Raw genomic sequence first — 25,364 nt, forward strand, 5'->3', positions numbered from 1 at the left:
CGGCCCGGGCCGGGCGGGCTCGCCGCCCCACGGCCCCGCCGCGCACACGCATGCACAGGCGCAGAGCTCGGCAACAAGCTTTTCCTAACGCTCGGGGCCGTGAAGCTCCTGTGAGCCGCACGGCGCAAGAGGATTAAAAAGGAAAAAAAAAAAAACAACAAAAAAAAACCCCAAAACCAAACAAACCAACAACCAACAACCCCAGACCCCACAGCAGCAAACCCAGGAAACGACAGCCGTCGTGTACCCACGGCATCCCCTTTCTCCCCCGGAGGAGCGAGGCGGGCGTGGGGAGGGTTGCTCGCGTTTCGGCTCCCGGGGACGGTTTCTGGGGTTTTCCCCGTGCCTCTGCCCTCCTCGCGCCGCCCGCCCCGTGCCCGCTTCCCTCGCTTTTGTTTGCACCGCACTTTTCCTGGAGGACGGGGCAGGAGAGTGGGGGGCAGCCCGGGTGGGCGACCTCGCTGCTGGATGCAGCGAAAGAATCGGCTACAAGAGGCGAAGGAAGAAAAGAAAAGGGGGGGGGGGGGGGGGGGGGGAGCGAAAGGGGAAGGAAGAAGGAGAAAGAGGGAGGAGGAGGAGGAGGGGAAACGGAGCAGCAGCTCGGGAACAGAGAGCGCGCCCGGGAGCAGGAGCAGCAGCAGCAGCCGCCGCAGGAAGGAGAAGAAGAAGAAAAGAAGAGCAGAGCGGAACAGAGCAGAGCGGAGGAGAGGTGGCGCTGGCAGGAGGAGGCAGGCGGGGACCTGGCTCTTCTGGATGCTGGATTTTCGGACTCTCGTTGACTCCCTCCCGCTCCCCGGCGCCGGACTGTGAGAGACACGCGCCAGCGCCAGGCAGTGGCGGCGGGGGGCTCCGCTCGTAGCTGCTGCTGCTGCTGCTGCTGCTGCTGCTGCTGCTGCTGCTGCTGCTGTTGCTGTTGCTGCTGCGGGGCTTGGATTAAATTGGCCGCCCCGGAGAGCAGCGGGAGGAGGTGGCGGCGGCGGCAAGCGACAGCGGCCGGACAGGCGGCGGCGGCTGCTTCTGCTGCTGCTGCTGGGACCGGGGGAGCCAGCATGACCAGGTAACTGCCCCGCTCCTGACCCATTTCCCATCTCCTCACCCACCCCTCCCCCCCCCCCCCCCGCCGCCGTTCCGTCTTTGCCGCCTCTTTTCGGTGCGTTTGTGCGAGTGAGCGCGCATACAAATATGTGTGAGTGTGTGTGCGTGTGCGCAGCCCGGCACACTTGCGCCTCGCACGCAACTCTCCCCCGCACGGCGCGGGGCTCCGCCGGCCGCGGCCCGCCCGCTCCCCTCTCGCCCGCGGCGGGTCGCAGCCCGGCGGCGAGGCCTGCGCGGGGAGCGGCGGTGCGGGGACGGGGGATGGGGCAGCGCCGGGGCGGCTGATGGATCCGAGTCGACGTTTCCACTGAATGCCACTGTACACGGGTGGGGAGGGGGGGGCTGCGCTCGTTACGCGTTGGCTGTTCGTTTCGGCGAGCGAATTGTTAATATTAATTATTTTGGTTATTCTGACGGGTGGGGAGAAGGTAGCCGGGGTGAGAGGCGAGGCGCCTGCCGCTGGAGAGGGGGTGTAGGGGGAGCGGCCGGTGGGGACCCCCGGCGCCGGTCCGAGGAGGGCTCCCTCCTCTTCCTCCTCCTCCTCCCCCTCCCCCTCCCCCTCCCCCTCCTCCTCCTCCTCCTCCTCCTCCTTCTTCTCCTCCTCCTCCTCTCTCTCGGCGGAGCGGGGAGGCACGGAGATGCGAAGCTTTTCACAGGTTAGGCTTTTAATTTCTTTGTTTACTCCCCCGAAACCACTTGAAAGGAAGCACATCGGGCTGGAAACTCAGTTTTCCGAGCACTTACAAAGGGGCTCTTGAATTTGTTCATCAAACTTAGCAGCTCCCTCCGCGCCGTCTGCCCGCGCGAGCAGGCGCTCCTCGCTGCTGCAACCGGGCTCTTCCAGGCTGGCAAATAAAACTGTTGTTTTCTTCCACCGAATTCCGCATTTTGCCTGTTTTCCATCCCCTCCCGCCCCGACAGAACTAAACATTATTTCCGTTATAAGCGATTACCGCTCACTCTTGCATGTATGGCTTTTGAATGCCTGCTCCTCCTTGTTACTTCTCCAGACTGCTGTCATGCGTATTTTATTCTTTTGCCTGGCCTTTGTACAGTTACTGCCTCGTGGAAGGATAGCAGCTTCTTTACTATGCTTACCATGTCCATATTCTTGGTTTCGACATGATAGAAAGGTCATTTTATTTACGCGGAGTAGTTAGGGTTTTATGTGTCCCTTCACTTGTCGCCTGAGACGGACGGCGTTGTGTTGGAGATGAGTCTGTAGATGCTGATTTGCTTTGGAGTTTCCTGTTTGCAGACACGAGTATTTTTGGTGAAGCCTGTATTGTCTTAAACTTAGGATTAATGTGGGAAGTTATGATTGTCTTCTCAGCCTTTCAGAGATTGCTTCCAACATACCTTTTGTGCAGGCACAAGCAACTTCTGTAATATAGGGACATTTATCGGGGATTTTGATGCAGAGATGGAAAAACGTATACATACCGTATTTTTCCTTCCTCTGGTATTTGCTAGTGGTTTATAATGTTATAACAGTCAGTACTTTCTTTTCTTGCTGTAAAAGTGTATAGTAAATGACATCATTTTCTCTTGGGCTGGGAGCACACAAAGCTCCTACAATTCTTGTTATTGAACAGAGCAACTGTGAAGAAAAAAAGGATTCTCCCCTCTCCTGAATACAATCATATGTACTTGTATCTTACTTTAGATGGCAATTTTTTGATAGGTTCTTTAAATTCCGCCTCATGAGATCTGCTATTACTTCTTTTTTTTTTATGTGTGAAATTGACAAACTGGTCAGTTTAATACATTCAGCTGTCAAATTTTGCCCAGTCAAAATTGCTAAAAGCTGTAAATGTACTGGCATGGGATTTTCAAGGAACTGAGTGTCACATAGAAAGGAAGAAGGATTTAATGAGAGACTTTTTACAGGAGTAGCTTTCCAATTTTAGTTTTGTCACTTGTGGTAATATGGTGGAGTATATTTAGATTTCTCTCAATGCAGAAATGATGTATAGCTTTTCTGTATCCACTTAAAGCACGGAAAGCTCTGCCTAAGTAGAAGACTTCTACTCTAAGAAGGCTCTAAGAAATTCATTATGGTTTGTGTGTGCTATGGCAAGCTGTCAGGAATGGTGTATAGAACTGAAAACGGCATCTCGGTATTTCTCGATTTCAGGAATGGGTCTTAAGACCTGCTTTTAGACCCATTAGTCATACGACTTTTAAAAAGAGCGCTAAAGAATAATATGAGTTAAGCGTTCTGCTGTGATGGTTACGTAACTCAAACACCAGCATGGTCAGCGAACTCAACGAGTGATAGTAAATCTCTGCTTAATCTTCGGAGAGGGTTTGCAAGGACAGACTTGGGGGTGTGCGAAAGAGCCAAATAACTGGTGATTTAAGTCTAGTCAGTGATTCACCTTTCATTTTTAAGATTGCCTTTTGTTCCTAGGTTTGAACAATGCAGGGACCAAAACTACACAAGCTGAAGAGGAGGAATCCCCCTTCATCTGTGGCTGTGTGTGCTGAGCCACTAGGGGCCTGTATAAACTGCTCTCGTACAGCAAATACCAGTACATGGCATACGCTCACTCTCACCAGACATTTTTTACACAGGTGCCTAATGTCAAAAGCAAGTTGCCAGTTATTTATTCCTTACTAATAAGCGAGACTGCAGTTGCTTAGGAGATGCATAATTTTTTTTTTATTATTTTGGGTCTTTTTACCCTGCTTCACCCATTTCCCGCAGTCCTGTGTGGTGTCCAACATAGTTTTCTCTCTTCCCTGCTCTCCTGACTGCTATGGCAGTTGGGGTTGAACGTTGACTCGGGGGGTGCAAATTTTGGGCAAAGTCGGATTCGAGAGTCTCCCCACATTTAATATTTTCTGTAAGCTGAGAAAATCAGATTTGTTGCTTGTGTTTCTTCTATTAGATTAGTAATGGCACCCTTCCATGCGAGTGTATGGTTAAAAGATAAACTAAACAGGATTACTTCAAGGCAGGAACGGACATAGATTGATAGTGTATTTAAACTAGCTTTGTAAGTGTTATGTAAGTTTGAGAGTGTAGCGGCTCCAAGGCTTTGGTTGGAGCATAGTCAGCATTTACGGGACCGGGGCTGAAGATGCACTATACATTTCTGAGTGTCAGTTCCAGAAATTTAAAATCCACCAGCCGTAGCATTCTTGATAGACATTAAGCAGTAAGGTCAAGTATACTTACACTGTTCTATTGTTGATTTTCAGTTTTTCAAACTGACAACGCAGACAATTTGTAAAAGAGCACAGCTGAAATATTTGCATATTGGATTTCCTTCAAAATGAACTTCCGTTACTAAGCTCTTTGAAAATTCTCATTTAAAAGGATTTTCAAGCTGAATCACAGTAAGGTCATACAAATCAAAATGCAGTTTCCCTATGGTATGTTAATTTTTTATAAGCTGTCTTTAAAACAGTGGAGTTTTACATATCATGTTGTGTTGGGCCAGTTAGAGCAAGAGGCTTTTTGTCGTATTACCGACAACAGTTGTGCAAATATTGTCTGAGTTTAATTTCGGAAATGAGCGTGTGTGCGTTTAGGTAAAGCTGTGATGAAAGGTAATGAAATCTGCTGTAAAGGGTCTTCTCAAATGTTAGACGTCTGTTCAAAACTGTAAGTCTTACTGAGTGTCGGTAAACTAAGCCGGTGTCTCTAATATGTGGAGGACGGCCACTTCATTTGCACACCAGAGATCAAGAGGACTAATACGGTACAGGTCTACAAATCATGTTTCATTTTTGTATATGATTGTGTCAATTTTTAAACTTCTGTTCTTTAACAAGTGGAGAAAAAGGTATAGATATTTGCTGTTTTAAGTTCAGTGTCGAAGAGTCAGATAATAAGAGCTTGCTTACGTTGTAATTCTATTTAAAAACAGGTGGCATAAAACAGTCAACATACAACATTTTTATGAAAACTCAATTTCACATACTCTGTGAGTTGTTTATTTGCTTAATCCTTGTGTTCTTTGGAAAAGGCCTTAAATGAGGCTAATTAATGAATGTACACTGGCAACTTGGCAGACTAAAGCAAGAATCTGTTTTTAAAAATACTCTTTTGTATACTATCAGTGATTTACCAAGTAGGAGCAAAGAGGAAGCGTTACTTCTCTCAGTGATCTATGGTGGTGAGAGCTGCAGTACAACCGGAGAAATCTGATGATGTACAAAAAGCTTGCATGAGAGTGCTTTGCCTGTAAATTCCTTTCAAACAAGCTTCACTTTATTTGTTGTTTTAAGTCACCGTGCGTTGATAGAACCATATGTCTACTATTGCGCAATTTTAACTTACATTTCATAAGCTCAGATGGCTTTTGATTGGTGATTGATAATATTTATCAAAACATGGCACGTTTGTGTCTTCCTATAAGAAGTAGATAGTTAAAATGCAGGGAAAACAGATACAAAATAATAAAAATGGTTTGTTTGCAGAAAATTAGGTTAAATTGAATAAATTATTCCATAAATATTGAATGAGTTGCTTTTGTAAAACATGATTATTATTCAGGTTCTTTCAATTCATTCATGAAAGCAATAATTCACACTAAATACTCTGTTTATCAGCTATTTTTACCTACATCAGCACATATACATAGCCTGTACTTCCATAAGATAAAAAGACTTACAGCTTTAAGTGTCTTATGCTTACATGCCGTGACAGCCTTCTCCATAAGCTCAGTAGCACAGTAACAAAGAAAATAAGGGGGAACAAAAAGGGTGATTGATCTTGTGGTAGAGTTCCAAAACAGGTTGAGATTTTTGCAAAAATCAACCTCCCTGTTTGTACCTCTGTGTCTGATATCTACCAGGCATTCTGTGTGTTCTTTGAAATAAAAAGAATGTGCAGAAGACTTCCTCCTTCTCAGCCAACTGAAAATGATGGAATTTTAGGCACTTTGATTTATTATACCAGAGGACGTGCCCTAATATACTATCATGCCCTGTGCTGTGCTTTTTCATAGTTAAGCATAGTGGAGTTATTTGAGTTTTTCAGTAACCTTCCAATTATTGGAGTCGCTCCACTGGTACACAAATTAATTTGTTGTTTGCACACAATCAAAATGGATGTCCTGGTTAGTGCCAGCTGAACTGCTCACATACTGTTGTGGTCAGATAATGCATACTTTTTCCCCAAGCAGTGCATCAAATATGGTATGTGGAGTAATGCAAGCAAGTGTATTTCTCTTTCTTTTACGGTTTTTAGTGTTTTGGAAATTATGTATCAGTAAGTCAGAGTTCAGTAAGTGGTGTGTAAAATGTGGCTTTTTAGATGGCAGAGTCGGCTGATTCTCATGAACAGTACGGTCAGTGCCAACCTGACTGAAACAAATGCAGCTTAGGTCCTAAATTTGCAAATAGGTACACATTCCTCTTGCAAATTTGCCCGATCCCATTTGATTTCAGTGTCTAACCTTGGCATATTTACTGATTTCACTTTTTGTTACTTGTTTTGACTCACTGAGAAGAAATTGAAATACATTCTGGTAATAATGTCATAAGCTTTCTGACCTTTAGAAAATAATTGTTTGCTAAGTTTGCACTCAGTAATTCTCCTTGCTTTACAATGCTGATTGAATTAAAAATTCTTAACTGATTTTTTGAACTGTCTGTAGGCTATATTCTTTTATAAAGCTTTCACAAAGAAAGCTGAAATTTGTGTATGAAGAATGAATACACTGCCATTTGTTCTATGTTCCTTTTCTTTACTCTTTTCCCTTCCCTTCCCTTCCCTTCCCTTCCCTTCCCTTCCCTTCCCTTCCCTTCCCTTCCCTTCCCTTCCCTTCCCTTCCCTTCCCTTCCCTTCCCTTCCCTTCCCTTCCCTTCCCTTCCCTTCCCTTCCCTTTCCTTCCCTTCTCATTTGTGCATGCTTTTGTAAAAGTGAAGCACATATTCTGTTAAGGAATAATGCTTTTGACTTTATTTGTTTTCCTGAAAAAAAAGAATAAAATTGATCTTACTGAAGTTCATAAAAATATGTAGGGATATTCTGTACTCTATATGTTTCTTTCATCTCCTAAGAAGGGGTTTATGAGACAGATGTGTGTCATGATTTCTAGCATATAGACATGATTAATTTATCTGCATAATTAAAATTCTGTGAATCACACTTTTCTTTTTACTTTTCTTACCGAAATGGGCTTTCTCCCTCTGTGGAATTTACTGGAGGCAGGGAGGTCTTTTTTAAAAAGGCAGTTTATAAATGCAGGGGCATTTCCTCCCTAGGTTTTCAATGCTGTGAATGTCAGGTGCATTGTTTCTTTACCTCTTATGCGACATTTGACTAAAATTCACTTTACATGTGTCCTGTATATTAATACTTGTAGCAATTTGACTATTTTTTAGTAATAAGCAAACAGCTGTATTTTGCATGTAAGAAGTGGCAAATTTTTTTAAAAAAAGGTCTCTGGTTGGTAGACTAGAATTTTGTCTGCCTACATGTAGAAAAAAGTCATTAGTTTGGTGTGAAGTACATGCAATGAGAAATTTCTAAAACACTGATCAGAAAGTAGGACAGGAAGTTTTATTTATTTATTTATGTTTGTTTGGGATGATAGTGTGTCTTAGAAAGCTGCTTAACTGCTGCCCAGTGCAGCTGTCCTTCCCTGAAAGATTAGGTTTCAGGAGCAATGATGGATGTTGAATGCCTGTAGCCAGTTGTGGGGTTTGCTCTGAGGTCAGTGGTACTGATGGAGGATAGGAATTTACAGCCTTATGTCTCTACGCCAATGTAACCAGTAGCATTTCTCTAAGAAAAAACCTAGATAGGTACGTTCAATGCTGAGCTTGTGTTGCAGTGTAGTTCAGAAAGCTATTCATACTAGTGAGAGTGAGTGAGTAGATTTCTGAATAATAAGGACAAATTTAGTCATGAGTATGCCCTTTTGTTTCAGAGAAACACCCTCACAGAAACACCCAGAAACAGCTATAAAAAGTAAATACAATGATGTGACTTTATTTAGAACTTCTTACATACTATTTTAAAGCATGTTAACAAATTTGGAATTTACACTGTTGCCTTGTTATTTTGATTGTTTCAGATATGCTTGAAGTTTTTAACAGCTTACCGAGCACAAACATGCTCTCCTTTTTCACCTAAAAATAGGGTGTGTGTTTTTTCCATGGAAAAAATAGATGTTAGTGGTTTTCAGCAAGCCTAACCAAGGCAGAGTTGATATTCATCAGTGATGAAAGGGTAGATATTCATCAGGTAGAAAGGGTAAATGGTTATTTAGTGTTACCTTGTTTAGTTTGGGTATCACAATATGTATTGCCGATAAAGATGGATAGCTTGGATACCTCTGAGGTGCTTTCAGAAGTGTTTGTTAAGATCAGACTTTCAGAGTTTAATTATGGACTATCGACCTTCCCTGAGATGTTGAAGTTTGTTCCTGATATATGGTTCCTAATTAACTTTTTGAAAGTGAGTCTTGGTAGAGAAAGGTGCACAACACAACGTACCATTTTATTGTTAAGCTTGCAAACATTTTTTGAATTGTTTATATTGTTTTGTACCTTAACAGTGTAGGTGAATTTTTCTGTCAAGCCTTGGAAGAACTGCGCTAATAGGCTCAAATCCCTCAGTGGCCAGTGAGAAAGATTTCCGTAGACAGTAGCATTGTTTGGATCAGATCCATAGTGCCTTTGTGTCTTAATGTGTCTTAAATGATAGCAGTTTTTACCTTGGGTAATCCTAACAGTGGTTAAATTCAAATATAGAGGAAAAAAAGCTTTATAAAACATCTGATGAATTGATTTATAGTATCTCATAAATTAGGGATTAAGAAGCATTTTGGTAAAGCAAAATACGTATCCAGCAAGAATCGCTTTAGAACAGTTTTGCATCAAGGAAATGGCATTTTGCCAAATGCCTATGTATTTTACTTATTGGCAGCATGCCATCAGCTTTATTTGGAAAACTGTCTTTGCTTAAGTAATAAATATTCACTATTTACCAATTCATTTGAGTATAAATAACAGATGGATTCTGTGATTAGGGTTTGTTGGTGCCATTTCACACACACACACCCCCCCCCCCCCCCCATTTTTAACCTATTTCAAGAAGAATGGAGTTTTGGAAATTATCATTAAGTGCGTCAATGACCTGTTCTTGATTAACAGAATTTTCCAAACAGCAAAATTGTTTTGCTTACCTTGTATGATGATTTAGATATTTTTGGATATTATTTTTGCTTGACAAGGAAGCCTTGAATTTTTCTATTGTACATGGCATGTGAAAGAAAATGTATAATATTAACTTGAAGAAATATTTGTCTTAGTTGATATTCATGATACTCTAATGCAAATTTTTTTTTGTTAAAGTGGATAATCAATGTCAATTTTTGTTGTCACTTAGTCACATATGTAGAATTTACACCTGTTTACCATTTAACTTTTTCAAAAGCTGCCTAAATTGGTCTTGAAGTTTCAGCATACTGACTAGATGAAAATTTTAAATATATCAAGGGCAGTAGATAATGAAGAGAGCATTGTACTTTCTAATGCTAACAGGTGGCAGTGAACGCCTGCAGGAGCAATCATACCTCTGTAAGAATTATAGCGTTCCCTGAGTTTAATTTTGCATGATTACAGTGACTGAAAAAATCCCAGAGTGTTAAAACTTTAGCAGTAGTATTTCAGTTAGCTTGGAAATTTCTAGACAGTTTTGAGCTTAATGGAGCAAATACTGTATATAGTAAAAAGGAAATGTTTATTCTCCAGCGCTTGGCTGTATTTGATGGAACAGATATGTGTCCTTCTAATCAATGTAATCCCTAAAAGGACATTTACTAGCACTGTATCCCTGGCTGATTTATTCATAGGATTGCTTTATTAATCTAGTGCACAAGGGTTATCTTATTTCAAAGGTTTTAGAAAGCATGAAAATAACCACTGGACTTCTTAGAGTTGTGGATTTTTCTATCTTAGAGCAATTCTGATTTATAATCTCAGTCAGTCTTTCTGCTTTTAGTGGGAGTACATAACCGGTGAAAGGTGCAGTGGCCTTAAAACTGTTGTTTGATCTTTGCTTGTCTCTGTAGTAGTCGAGATCAGAAAGAGAGAGATATTAATACAAAAATGAAGATAGATTATGAGTTTTGTGTGGAAGAAAGGTGTGATGGGATTTTTCTGACGTGGTGAATGAGTTCTAGAAATGCTTGGATAGTAACTAACGCTTACAAGATGTGTTCTCTTAATAGATGGACTCTTGAACTGTGTTATTGGAAGGCAAGCTGCATTTTCAGCTTTTTTGTTGTCATCGTAAGGAGGTGAAGAGCTTGCCATTTTGATGAGGAATTTTTGTTTTCCTGGGTTAACTTCATATTGTAGATGCCAGTTGGAAAATAGGCAGAGGTATTTTCTGCAGTTTGTACCCATTGCGCAGATAATGGTGTTAATATCTATATCATATTTAATGAGAAAGAACACTTTTGAACCCTGAAGAACTCTGGACTGGGAGGAAACCTAAATTCACCCACTTGAAAGACTGAAGAGTGAAACTTCACAGCCTCAGAAGTTTCCCACTAAACCAAAACTGCCACAGGATCAATAGCAATTTGACTACTGTGGCTGGGGATGCCCCTTCCCTGCCTCTTCTTTCTCCACGTTGTTCTCCATCCTGGTTTTGCTCTGCTGGAAACGTTTCAGCTGGAGATCTGTCCTCTGCATGAAAAGTGGCAGTTAGTAAATCAAGGAGGAATGTGTGTTCCTGAAGAAATAATGATGCCTACTTCATCCAGCTCTTCCATACTGTACATCACTCTGTCTTGAATGAGTCTTTAGGTATCCTTTAAAGGTAACTCTGTAGCAGTTTTTGCTTCTCATTGTTAGATCACATGTGGTGCTGTCAACTCTCAAAAACTCTGAGAATGACTTCCTAGGCTGTCCTTATTTCAGAATGTCACTTAAAAAATTGAGCGTCCAACATTCATAATTTATGTTCTAGAAATCCCATCTGATTCCTATTGTCATTAGGATCTCAGAGACTTCATTTATGTTTTTTACATCATCTGCTAAGTGTTACAGGCTTGTCCTTTTTCCATTGATCTCCCAACTTCTTTGACTATGTATAGATATCTAGAAAGCAGTCTTTCAGTATAGACTTTTCTGTCCATTGGTGTACTTAAGACACCACGTGTATACCTGCTGCTTACGTTGTGCTATTTGAATAACTCTGGGCTGTGTATTTTTTGGAAAGTTCTGTGCTTTCTTTTATGTCTTTGATAGGATACAACGTTGTCTTTTGGTATGCTCTGTGAAATCTTTGCTTTCTCAACCACTTCCCATTTTTCACATCAGGAGACTCTCCACTTCAAAAGAAGGAACACAATAAGAGAAATAGACCTGCTCAACAGCTTCTCCTGGCTTATCGTGTCTGGAGAACTACATGAGTCTAACAACAAAGAAATATATCTCTCTGGTGCTATTTTGGTGTTTTTGTCTGTAGATGCAGAAGTAGCAGATATAGATTTAACTGTGGGTGCTGGCTCTTTTCTCTCCAGCGACAGGTGTCCATTTAAGTCTTTGTGTTATTCAGCCGAATTCAGTTTGTTAAATCCTGTCTTTGTCAGATTGACTCTGTTTTTATTGAGACACAATCCTGATCATTTGTTCTCACAGATGACCTACCTGCTAAAAGAGTTGCAAGTTCATATTCCAGTGAGAAACTTCAGTATAGGTTCCCAAGCTTTCAAGCTCGCTTCAAAGCTGGATTCTCCAAGCAGAATCAGAGGTAGATATTTTTCAGAAGAATGCAAAACTGCTGTGTTAATGTTTTGAAGCATTAAATTTCATTAATAGACACCATTTGTCAGATACTGTCACACTCTCTGTACTTTTCTTAGTATGCTGTATTACTTCGCTGTGTTTAATGTGTTTGAGAATTTTAAGGCAGGTTCTCACTGTGCTTTTTTCACTAATGTAGTTATTATTCCACCTACTGAGTTTCTGAGGTGTTATTAGTGGTTAACAATGGCTGCTTTTCTTGACTTATGCATATACATACACATATACAACAATAATCAGGATTACCCGCAGTTTGTAAGTTTTGTTTCTGTTAGTGTAGGGTAGGTGGCTGCTCCAGCCAGAGATACAGTTGTATTATTAGTTTTCTGGTGTTGGCTGGAGTTCGATATATTTAATAATTTAGTAACTGCTGAGGAGAGCTAGAGGTGTACGGTTCCGCCATTGGGAACGAAGTCATAGCAGCTGAGAGTTTGCTTTTTGATGAGAGTGCAGTTAACCACACACCCTTAACACAGATGTTTAATTGTGATTTTGGTTGCCCTTTGTAAAGGTTTGAAGCTAATGCTGAATTTTTGTAGCTTGTCTGAATCTATGCAGAGTTTGAAGCTTCTTTCAGAATTAGGTTTATGGGTCTTTGGACATGGCTTTCAGTACTTGCATATTTTTGGAGTCCTGTTCTAACAAAGACCAGTTTTCAGAAATTGCTCTCACTGAGGCCTTGTACTTCAGTATGCGTTGCAGATCTTGTCAATGCTTTGTCTGCTTTCCGTTTGCAAATAGCTCAGGTATTTGGTGGATTAACATTTTGATTTATCAGTCCTTTGTTTCCTGATAAACCATTTCCTCTTTTTGCCTTCAAACTTGTTGAAAGGAAGAACATATTCACATTTTCTTGTCTGTAATTTTATTCTATATTTTGCTATAATGCTGATGGTTTTTCTGCTTTTCTTAATGGTGTGTAGACTGGGAGAAAGACAAGAGGTCCATCTCAAATAATTCTTCCTTAGAGTGTTCCCTTGAAGATACTAGAGTACTCTTGAGAAAATCCAGAGTCTTCCTTTGGAGGATTGTGAAAATATCTTTTACATTCAGCAATTCCCTTTCAGATTTTGACTGTGAAAACAGTAAGGCAATTTGCTGATGTTTTTTAACCCAAAGTATAGGTGAAGCTTATCCTTCAAAAGTCTTGTGGTTTCCCTTTATTTGTACTCTAGATTTCTTGGGTATTTTAATAATTGTAGACATGCCTACATTAAAAGTTACAGTTGTGTGAGGGCTTCACATGTGACTGGTAATGAAATAACTGGTAACTGAACTAGCATCAGTGGAGTGAGTTGATGTCTGATTGCTTAGATGACAATTGGGAATTACTTCATACTATCAGATGGGCAGAATGTTAGATCTGAGGTGGAATAAATAATATTAAATCAGACGTAATTTTAGATAGCTCTACGGTCCTTTACTGGGTGTCTATATATGGGACTGATAGTGTATATAATATATTATTTTGCATTGTTAGTTTTTACTTGAACTATCAAAAATAGTTTTAGAGCTGCATTTTTAGGATGACTCAGATTTATGAAGGAATTATACACTTGTGCATCACAAATACACTGCCCAGACAGAGAGATTACAGAGATCTGCAGAACGATAAGAACTAGTCCAGTCAGCTGTACTTTGTGAAAATCCCCTTACTGTTTGTGGCATTATACAAAAGAGAATCCTTGTAGGCATCTTCTGTAGTTAACAGTCTAGAATTTAGCCCCTGGTTTGTGTCATTGCCTAATGGAGAATGAGTAATACAGAAGTTGTAAGACACACTAATTTTCACTCTCCCCTTTTATCCTTTACTAATTATCTGGAAACCTAAGGATAACTTTGAAGAAAAAAGTTCTTTATAGACATATAGCTAAAAATAACTATAGGTGCAGAGAGTCATGTAACCAGATCCCCTGAAATGACTTCAGAAATACAGAACTTTCATAGTTGCTGCTAGTGTTAAACACACCAAATCAGAGAGGACATGTAGGGGTTTTTTAAGTGTTAGGAAGAAAATTTTCTGTTGTAGATTAACAAAGGACTAGTTTTAAATGAGCTTCATTGTGGAAGGACAACCCTTGTGTGTAAGCACTCCTTGGTAATAAGAACTGTGTGCTGCATATGGCTCACTTTATTCATGCACATACTCCCACGGTATCAAATGGATTTAATTGCACATCAAGTTAACAGGAGCTGGTTCTTTGTCCTGTCATTCTATATAGTAAAAGTGTATAGTAAAAATATGAAAACATGTATATAAAAATGTAAGCAAGGACAGAAAGTATAAAGAAAAATGTTTCATTTAGCATAGAATTCAGTTGAGAAGTTAGGCTCACCCATACCTATAACCGTCTATGTAGGTAACTTCACCACTGTGTAACATCATTGAAATCCATGAGAGTGTATGTAGGTTTAAAAATAAGCATGTGGGTGGCTTAAAGACAAGTATGCACACCTAAGTAATTTTTTTTTAATATGGACACATAACTCTGTGGAGGGAAAGGAATTTAAAAAAGCCAATTTCTGCTTTACTATATTTTTTGCCTTTTTCTTCAGAATGTTTAAATCAATATCATTAACACAGCTGATAAGAGATGGAATAGTTTACTGCTTTCCTTGGTTTATGGAAAGGGTGAAAATAATATACTACTTCTATTTGATACTGTTTGTTTTTCTTTTCAGTTTGCATACAGAGCAAGCAAAGCATCTCCAAACTACTGAAATGTGAAATAGACACAGGCTGTATTTCCATTTGGGTGCATTATGGAACACTGTCATTTGACTACAGGAAAAAATATTAATAAATAAGAGGTCGTAACAAGATATAGTCTGTTCTATAAGTATGACCAGCTCATGAGCACACCTTTTTAATCTTAGTGGTACAGGAACACTCTTATAGGCATCACTGTGTCAGGAGTTTTTGGTGTTAAACAAACCACAATGCAAGGCTGAAACACGGAATCCAGTCAAGCCAAGAGAGTCTTCTCATTAATTCATACTTGCTAATATTTTAGTGAAGATCTGTTTCAGAATTCATCCAAATATTAGCTGAGATCTGTGCAGAGATTCAGAGGTACGATATATGCTAAACAGTTTTTTGTTGCATCTGTTCTAATCAGTTTTTTCTTTTGCATTTCAATGTCATACCTACTCGTTTTTAAGATGACTGTAACAAAATAGAGCACTAGATTGTTAAAGGTAAAACTCTTTAAAGACTTATGAGGGAAATATGAAAGTTTTAAAGATAAAGTAATCTTATTACTGGTAGCAATTTATCTTGTAGAGGAATTGCAGAGCAGAAATTCTTATGTGTTGTGTAGAGGGTGAACAGGTTGGTAAAAAACAGTTCCTAATTTGGCAACTGAAGAAATTAGCAGAAATAATTTATATATTGCAAGATTTATTGGCCTTTTTTTCACTGGGCTTGTGCTGTTTTATATCATGCTGTAGTTCGTGCCTTGTGGTTATTCGCAATAATGTTGAATTGGTGATGGAGAAATAATTTAGGTAAAATATTTCAGCAACTTTTGTTTGCACTTCAGAAGGAATTTTGCAAATATTGAAAACAGTGAACAAGCTGATGTTTGGTGTAAGTCTGATGAACTGAATGTGGATAGTAGTTGGCATTTAATTGTAAATTACGATGTATAAGTCATTTACTTCCTGTGGATTTGTATGTGACGTTGTTTTGTATCAGTGCCATACTCTTTGAAAAAGGACTTAAATCCATTGTTCTTTAGCTTTACTGTTGCCTTCTCTTTGAGATTACAGCCTTTTTCCTCAAAAAGCTTTTATTATTCTTACGATGCTGCTCTACTGTGTTCTCTTCTTTTTCTTTAAGTTGAGTGGCTTTCGGACATTTTTATTAAGGTAGGTGAGCTGAAGACCAAAATACTTTGGAAGTCATATCTGTTCTTGGGAAAAGATCTAAGAGTATGAAGGTGTGTTTTCTCTAGGTAGTTAGAAGAGTCATTTTAAATCACTATGATTTTAACAGCTGGGTTTGCTGACATAGACTGATGCTTATAGCATAGGCTTGCTTTGCTTTTAAAACAGAATTTTATTAAATTACATTAACCACTTGGGGGTTAAGTCTTCCAATTTCCCCTTGGTCCCTTTACTTAAATGCAGTCTTCCATCCCTTCTGTAGTTTTGTAGAATTCAATGAATAGGAATTTATTAGTAGAGGAATAAGCATTCTAATACGGAACAATCAGATGACTTTCTGTACATGTGATAACACCTAATATTAATAAGTCACAGATAGGATGATATGAATCATACGAGTCAAATAAAGGTAGAATGTTTCTTGGAACTGTACACAGAGCTCCAGATTTCTACTGCTACGTGGGAATAAAAGGTGTCTTGCAATTAATGTTTTTGCCTTATTTTATAGGACACAGAACCTGTTACATATTCTATTATTTGTTGGTTTGTTTGGGTATTTTTTTTTCCACATCTTAGATTTTTTAAAGCAATTGTTTTTGTAGCTAGTCTGTATCAATATTTTCTACCAGTAGCATAACTGAGGTCACTGTTTTGGTACCCTTTTGGTATGTGCAGTTGTAACACACATGATTAGAAGGTCATCCTTCAGCCTTGGAAGAGAGTTCTAAATGGGAACCCTAATCATGGATAGCATTCAATTTTGCTTAAAAAGCAAGATAGAGATGGAGATATAAACTAAAATCTTGAAGGCCTAATTTTGTGGTTGGTTGACATCAGTGGGAATTAGAATACAGTAGTATGCAGAACATTACATTTAAAACGATGCGATCTCTTTATGGTCTTCTAGTTTGACCATAAACTTCAGCAAGGACAGGCTTCTAGTGAAATATACGTATTTGGGATGCAAATGTTTGTGCTAATTTTCCATTTTAGCCTTTAGATTGTACAGGCTGCTATTCCTAAAAATATTTTACTATCACTCATGATCAACTTTCTTTTCATCTTGTACTTCATAGCCTGTTTTACCACTAATTTTCACACTGTTGATTGTTATTTGTGTAAAAAACATGATAGCTTCAGCTGCCATTGGCCTTGTGCTTGACATCTTTTTTGTTGTTCTGCTTTTATGACTATAAAAGTATGCTGTTCCCTGCAGTCAGATTTTGGCAAGGTCTAGAAGGATTTTTCTCAAAGCAGTTCTGTGTTCAGGTAAATTAAAGTCACTCTAAGAGCTTTGGGGATTACTGGATCAATGCACATCGTTTTACATAACATTTTCATTGCTGGATACTGAAATATATTTAAGAGTGTTTTACAAGGTACCAGCAGGACTTTGTTAAGTATGCGTATGTTTGTTTTTTTAATTTTTATTCCCTAAATGCTGTTTGTATTCAGTGCACATTATAGCTTTCTGAAGACTGAAAATGCTTTTCATTATTGCCGTTCATCTGTCATGCTGTTTGAATGATTTTACTGGACACTAGTAAAGTAGGAAATTGATACAAGTAAATTACAACTTACATCTATTTCTGCTGTCAGAAAAGCACTAAAGGAAAAATAGAATATGGCTTCTATAAAACGTTATTTAGAAAGCAATTTTTGCCAAATTGGTATATGTAAATTGTCCTTTCTGTGTAACTTCCTCTGTAGGATTGAAATGTTTACAACTGCAGTTGACTCATAAAAATAATGTAAAATTGAGCCACATAGATTCATATTTTCAAATTGATAAATATTTTTCCCAAGGAACTGAAAAGCATCAAAACAGATGGGTTTCTTTTCTTTCTTTTTAGTCCTGAGGTCTCGTGCATGCATACACACGTACACACAGACAAATGCGCACACATATAAATCATGAGAATTTCATGGTGGCTTGGGAGGTTGTATGCATTAGATTTTGTTGCTGTTTCTGAACACCGGAAACTTTTGATATTTTTAGGTTTTGTTGATTTTTTTTTATTAATGGGATTTAGAAATACTGACATTTCTTGAAGTACTTTTCAAATGTGTCCTCATTTAGGTTTACAAGGTTTTGTTGCAGACTACTTTTTTCTACTTTTTTCACCATTAGGTGATGAATGATGCTTTTTGTTATTGTTCTTATCCCTTACCTCCTCTTTCCTTGCTTTCCTCCCAGGTTTTAATACCAGCAATGTAGCTGGTCTTTTTTCTGGCAGCATTAGGTCTGATCAGCCCAACACGTTGGTCACGGTATGTGTGATCTTTTTTAAGAGGAGAGATGACCAGGGAAGAGTTTGGCTGGTGCTACCGTAACCCTTTGTGTATGTACAGACTCACTGACTAAGTGCCCATTGTACTATGTGTGAGATATATTATCAGTTTCTGTGTAGGTACCTAGATTTGAGAAGTTGGAACGATACAATTTCTGCACCTAGATAGGCTAACCAAATGAATTTTAGGCACTCAGTCTGCAGAGGGTAAGAAACCTGACAATTCCTTTCCTGCAGGAAGAGGCAGTTGAGACTGAGTCTCAAAATTTCTTAACAGTTTCCATCTACATTAATTAGATTGGGGGAAGTTTCCTGGAAAAACATACTGGTTTTTATCTTTAGTTTCTTTACTGATCCAGTGTTACTATAGGGGATAGTCATTACTGACTGTGACTCTTAAATCTTTTTTGGACTGAATTTGGACTGATGCTTAAATTACTTGTTTGAAGTTTCAGGAATTAAAACTAGAATTCGTAATGAAGCACTTGTAATTTTAAACAGAAATTTTACAATTAAACAAATTAAACAAAATCCCTGAATGATGTGACACTTAAGGTTTCTCAAAGATTTTCCCATCTCTGGTGTAATAGAAATTTGGCAGCTTTGTGTTATCTTTGTTTTTTCTTTTTCTTTTACTTTTTCTATATATGGATTTTTAACTAATATTTTAAAAAGAATTTGTTTCCATCATAAATATTGAATCATCATGTCTCTTTTTATTTCATTATAAAGCACATTTGTCTCAAGCGACACTGCTTTGTATTTATAACAAGGCGAAGTATAAATTTTATTGCAATTTACACTGTAATCATGCAAAAATTTGAAATACTTCTGGAGCAAGGTGCACCTGACCACATTGTTCTTTCATTAATTATTTTTCTTTCTTGTTTTGACTAAAGAAGAATCTTAATCTTGCAGAATACATGATGAATGGATAAAGCAATATCATGCCAATTCAAGCTTTGTCCTTTTATGATCATCCTAATTCCTAATTTGGTTGAGGAGTGAACATAGAATTTAGGAAAACGTCATGAAAAGATAAATACTTTTAAGACTCTTTGGCATGTGACAAATCTAAAACTTAGTTTCTCACCTCTGCTCCTGTTTAAGTGGGTATAAAACAGAGTGAGGATATGCTGCTTTACTGGTACTGTCAGCCTTCAGTCATCTGTATGGGTGTTAAGAACAGGATTCATCTGGATATAATAAATCTATATGAGTGGCTGGTAGATCTGACATGAACCAGTTATTGAACAGGTATAGTTGGTGTTGCATAGAATTCACAGTACTTTGCCTTGTAAGCCTGACCAGCTGTACACATTCAGCTCTCCTGGGAAATTTCCAGTAACATACCAAATTCAACATAGATTGACTAATACAGAAATGCTTTCACTAGGTGCTATTGAAAGTTGAGGTAAGAAAATACACAGTAATATTTAAGTCTGAACTCACATTTACCAAAACCAAATTCTTACATCTGTTTTGAGCTTTACAGCCTTTTTTTTTTACAATTTATAAGCTTCTCAATTTTTTTAATGGGCAGTAGGGCTATTTTTGTGAGGAATGTATATGTACATACACTATTTTTGATAACAACCTGTTCATGTGGCATTATTTTAATACATTAGTTCGTAATTCAGATGATACTCTGGACCTGAAATCTTTGAATAAATTTTGTTTTTACCCTCAAAGTAGCATTAAATAGTAGTAGGAAACTTGACATTACTATGTAATCGATTTTCAGTGCCTGACATGCTGTCCTCCCATTGCTGATTTAGGACAATAGATTCTGTATATTTCAAATCTTGCATATTAACTAATCTCTTGACTTTTTTTTTTAGCAGTAGAATAATTGTAACTTCTCATACAAGGGATATTGTGACAGTCCCAAACCAGGTTTAATTAGAGCTCAGCGTGCAGTTTAAGATGGCATATGTTTTCATGAATCATGATTATTGCTGTTCGTGCTCTTTTTTTTCTTATGTTCCTTTAGCAAGCATTAAATGAATTAAAGTAAGTGAATAAGATTGCTCTAAATAAACAAAAAGATAAATACAGCAAATATGGCTAATCTTTTAACCATTATTATCAAATATGCATTGCAATTTTAGCATGCAGTCTTTCACATGCAATCCGATAGAATACAAGGATATCCAGTGGTTATTAATCTAAAATCTATGTATTGATTAATGCAACGCCAGTGTGTAAAATGTAAGGTTTACTGCAGATTCTGTAGGTGTCCAGTGTTCTTGCATATTGGTGGGCTGAGGCAGTTTTATTATTATCTGAGAGAGTAACATCTACTTGGTTTGAAAGCTTTATTTACCATATCTGTTCTATGACTGACCTTGCTGCTGCCAGTGCCAAACAGGTATCATACTGTTTTCTATGAAGTGATGATATGTGTGTCTGACCACTTGAAGTCTGATGGAGACTATCAGTCTATTGGCCATAGTTCACTAAAAACACCACCAAATCTTCCGCGGCCTGTGCAGCCTACAGATGACTTTGATCAAGAGACCTACATGTTAAAGCCCCCATATCTCATTAACATTCCTGAAACATCTTGTTCTCATACAAAATTGGCTATAAATTATGGAGAAAATTACAGTTTAAATGTGATTTAAAGAAAGTTAAGTGGGTGACTGAGGAGAGCTGTAGCAGCAAAAGGGCTGTATGTGAGCCATAAATCACAGTCTTGGGAAAAAGAAACCTAAAAGTGTGTAAAGGTAGATGAAAGGATTACCTAGGGAAGCTATTGCAGTAGGGAAGGAAGAGCTGGTCCATGAATAGCCTGAAAAGAAGGAGGCATTTTAAAATTAACTCAGAGCTAAAGTAGAAGGGATATTTTGAGTGTTTATAGGCTCTACTTGCGATAAAAACCTCCTGTATACTATGCTAGAAAGTAAAAAGACTACTTAGCCTGTAAACTTAAAGGCTAAGAAGTTAAGGTTTTGCAGCAAGCCACATAGTCTCATTTCTGTCCTTTGTGCCTTTGGTTTATGGACTAATTGAAGCAAGTCCTCTGAGAAAATACGTGATCCTGCATTTTATGTCTGTATCATGATACTACCCTTAGCCAACTTTATTCAATTTTCAGTTGCTTGTTGCTGAAACAGAATATAGCTTTAATGCAGTTTTATCTGAGGTACGTAATTTGCTTTGGTTTCTTCAGGAAAAATGGCATCATCAGCATGATTGTCTAACTTTAGAATTGCTGTGGGCCATCTTGCAACACCCTCCGTATAGGCTTCTGCTGTTACAATTGTTGGACTATATTTAGTAGCTAGCAGTGGGGAGTGCTTGCCATCCAACAGTGAGATTGAGTTTGTGTGTTCCATAAGTGAGATCCAGAAGTGTCTGAGAGGAGCTTATCCTGGTTTATTGTCATCCAAGGCATTAGGAGTGTTCTTGCCTGTGTAAACTTCCAGGAAAAAAAAAAACAAAAAAACCCACCCCAAAAAACATCACATAGTGTTTCGTACTATTGTTCAAGGGAAGATTGAAGGAAATAGCTTTGTTCCTGTCTTCATTTCTATTGCCAGGAGTACCTGTGATAACTTCTGTTGCTTCTGCCATTGCTCAGCAGGCCTGAAATATAGACTACTTGGGCTTTTTATGGTGAGGTGCCCTAATGTTCCTAAGCTATGTGTGAGTGTTAAGGCAACTGAAAACTTTTAGCAGTTTGGAGCTCTGCTGCACTGAAGAGAAACCTTATGTATAGAGCTGTTCTTTTCTGACAGTTTCAGTAGAGTTCACTGCTTTTGCCCAGACAAGTTGCATGTGTCTCTCATGATAGAAAATTTTAGATATTTTGCAAATGGCGCCATTTGATTGTAAATGCAAGTGGTGCTTTTTTTCTTAGATATAATCCTGAATTGACCTGATTAAAAAAAAAAAGAGTAATGTTGAAGTATTATTTTTAGTGATTTGTATTGTGTGTTGTAATTTTGTCTTACTTCTTTAACTATGTTGACCTTTCTCGACCAAATTAATTTCAGAAATTAAATTTGTATAACTAAGTTTCACCTCAAGTTTGTGACATGGACCAGAGTCTATAAAGATCATAAATCTTTATATAACTCTCAGCTGATGAAAGAATGCCATGTTTGCCTCATGGTGATTCTTTTACTAAACTATCCCTAGATTACTTGCTATAATTATTTTATGGGAAGTATTGTACTTGAATATTTGAATTAATTACAATAATTTATCTGCTGTATCCGAAGTACTGTTCTTTTTATCTTCTGGCCTTAGAATTGAAAATAACAGTGACAGCCAGACCTTTTCAAATTTGCTCTGACTGCAGTTTTTAATTAAAAGTTTTGTCCTGTGAATCACTGACAGACTGTCTTAAAATGTAAATTCTCTGTGGGTTAGATTGGGCCTGTGTGGGTTAGCAGGTAGGGACTAGGCAATGTGAGCCTGTTCTGCTTCAAGAAGGCGTTAGGGATGCAAACAGTAAAAAGAATTGTAACAGAAGTGCTATGAAGCACGGTCTATAGGAATTCAAAATCAGACTTAAAGTCATGACAGCATTTTGATATTGGCCTTTCACCCCAAGGGAGGTATACCTCTGTCTGTACTGTCGTCACTGCACCACATAGACATAAGAAATGGGCATTTCATAGAGCTGCTACACTGTGGGGATGGTCATATTTTCTGCTAAACAGGCTAAAAAGCTAAGAATTCAGTCTAGCTTTATGAACTGTCAGGGTTAGTCCTCTTGAAAACACTGTTTTAGTTTTTAAGAACAAAAACTTTTGCTTTCAATAGTCTATGACTTTTCTGAATATACTTTTGTTAAACTATAAAGTATTGTCCCAAATAAAACATAACTCCGAAAGAACATGTGGTATTTAAGAATTTTTTTGACATATTCTGAATCCTAGTGATTTATTTTTTCTGTTTATTATATTGGACTGTAAAAGAGGGAGCTAAAAATCTTTGTAATTCTCTTTCTAGTAATACTCTTCCAGGAGTTTTGCTCAACTATGTTCCATATTGGTTTTGTATTGATGTCCTTGTGCTCTTCCACTGTTGTTTTTCAGCTCAACCGTAATTCTAAATGAGACTTATTCTTGGTTGTGGTGATCACTCTATGCAACAGAATACTTTCTGTTTCCTTTAGGGGACCTGATAGCTTTGCAGTGCACTGTGCCTCTATCACAGGGCGGATCCATAATTGAACAATCCATTGTTTTGTTTTGCTCTTTTGTTGTAATGTAACTGCTGTCTAAACTTACCAAGAGCGCAAAATGGATTTAATATTCTGCTATTATTGCTGTTATTATTAACATCGTAACTGCTGATTAAACATGCCGAAGGATATTGTACTAGACATTACAGCAATGTATAAATTTACAAAAAGCTTCTATTCTGTGCAATTTTAGGCCTATTACTTTAAGTGGATCTCATTCAGATTCAGTTTGCTATGCCCTAATTGGACTAGTTTAACACAGTGTTCTCAATAAAATATATTGAGTGGATACTTCTAAAACTGAATACAGTGATAAGAAATGTATCATAGATTCCTATATATATTACCTGTTAATTGTTTGGGCTACTGAAATTTAAATAAGAATAATTTCTTCAGTGTTACTTGTGAAGAGATCCTGTAGGTGAAGATACTTAAATTTTTAAAAGCTGAAGTAATAAACATTGTTAACCTTTAGGTTGCAATACTTCATAATTCTAAGTCCTTTCTAGGAAAACAACCTAAGTAACTCTGATTTCATTTGTGCTGTGTGCACACACTGTGCAGTGCTTTTGTTGCTGTTTTTATTTTCAGTGGGTCTTAAGTTATCCTTACTAGAAGTGACCTGAAACTACTGCTTGTAGAGGTGAGAATGCAGCTATTCAGAATTTCCTAGGAGAAATTCCAAACACCTGTGAATACAGGGCTCTATACAGAATAAAAGTTAATCTCAGTAGTCATCAAAATATCTGGTTGTATTTTGAAGTTCTTTACAAAATGATACCTATTTCTGCTTCTTTTTCACTCTGCTTTTGCACATGCTGTGACTGCTTTTTACTAATACACCCAGTACAGTTACTGTGTGGGAATAAATATCCCAGGCAAAACCCAGGATATTCTTAAGTCACTCAAGAAGCTTTCAGATCTTTACCAATGTTACTAGTGTTTTGTCTATAACAAAAAACAAGAAATTATGAAGAATCATAGTTGCTTTCTCTTACTTGGAGAGGAAAATAAGATGCTTTCCAAACCAAAAACTGATCTGAAAAGTTGGATTGATTTTCGCAGTTGCTGAAGCAGCAGCATCGTTGCTTGTGAGGCTTTTCTGACGATTCTTGTGTTTTTTGCTTTTGATTTTTGCTGGAGGGTTAAATTTTACCTTAGAAATCCCAATCCTGCAAAGCATAGCTGTTTTGTTTTAATGCTGCTGGTTAAAGTTACTTGGGTATGCAAGCATTCTTAGATTTTGCCTCTTACTGTTGTCCAAATATCTTTCCAGCACTGGTATAATGATTTAATCTGTATATCTGCACGAGGCTAGATTTGTAAAGGTGTCATTTTGATTGACTTGTTCCCCATTTTAAAAAGGTTTAGTGACAATCAGGCCTAGTGTTTGAGAATACCACTCCTGTGATTTTTTTAATATAGCACAGACATTTTAAAAATACTAAATACTTTTCTGTGTTAGAATCATAGAATAGAATCATAGAATGGTTTGGGTTGCAAGGGACCTTTAGAGGTCATCTAGTCCAACCCCCCTGCAGTGAGCAGGGACATCTTCAAGTAGATCAGGTTGCTCAGAGCCCCGTCCAGCCTGACCTTGAATGTTTCCAGGAACAGGGCATCTACCACCTACCTCTCTGGGCAACCTGTTCCAGTGTTTCACCATCCTCATAGTAAAGAACTTTTTCCTTATATCCAGTCTCAATCTACCCTCCTTTAGTTTAAAACCATTAAAACCCCTTGTGCTGTCACAATAGGCCTTGCTAAAGAGGTTGCCCCCATCTTTCCTATTGTCCCCCTTTAAGTACTGAAAGGCCACAAATAAGATCTCCCCGCAGCCTTCTCTTCTTCAGGCTGAACAACCCCAACTCTCTCAGCCTGTCCTTGTAGAAGAGTTGCTCCAGCCCTTGGATCATTTTTGTGGCCCTCCTCTGGACCTGCTCCAACAGGTCCTTGTCTTTCTGAGGACTCCAGAGCTGGATGCGGTACTCTAGATGGGGTCTCACCAGTGCAGAGCAGAGGGGCAGAATCACCTCCCTCAACCTGCTGGCCATGCTTCTTTTGATGCAGCCCACGATATGGTTCGCTTTCTGGGCTGTAAGCACACA

At 38.5% G+C, this 25,364-nt stretch overlaps 1 protein-coding gene across 6 annotated transcripts in view; it reads left to right on the forward strand.

Moving 5' to 3' along the window:
* Nucleotides 1-25,364, forward strand: part of PTPRD (protein tyrosine phosphatase receptor type D) — a 458,392-nt gene that overhangs the window by 90,243 nt on the left and 342,785 nt on the right. For 4 of the 6 annotated variants that reach the window (XM_075078282.1, XM_075078275.1, XM_075078278.1 and 1 more), the window contains exon 1: nucleotides 547-1,057. The exons of 1 other annotated variant lie outside the window; for it this stretch is intronic. The gene's annotated coding sequence lies outside the window, so the exon portion shown is untranslated. Of the gene's footprint in view, nucleotides 1-546; nucleotides 1,058-1,706; nucleotides 1,752-25,364 lie in introns of those variants that run through there. One more of the 6 variants, XM_075078276.1, reaches the window with a different exon arrangement.

The sequence above is a fragment of the Phalacrocorax aristotelis genome, chromosome Z (assembly GCF_949628215.1).
Source record: "Phalacrocorax aristotelis chromosome Z, bGulAri2.1, whole genome shotgun sequence".
Lineage (NCBI taxonomy): Eukaryota > Metazoa > Chordata > Aves > Suliformes > Phalacrocoracidae > Phalacrocorax > Phalacrocorax aristotelis.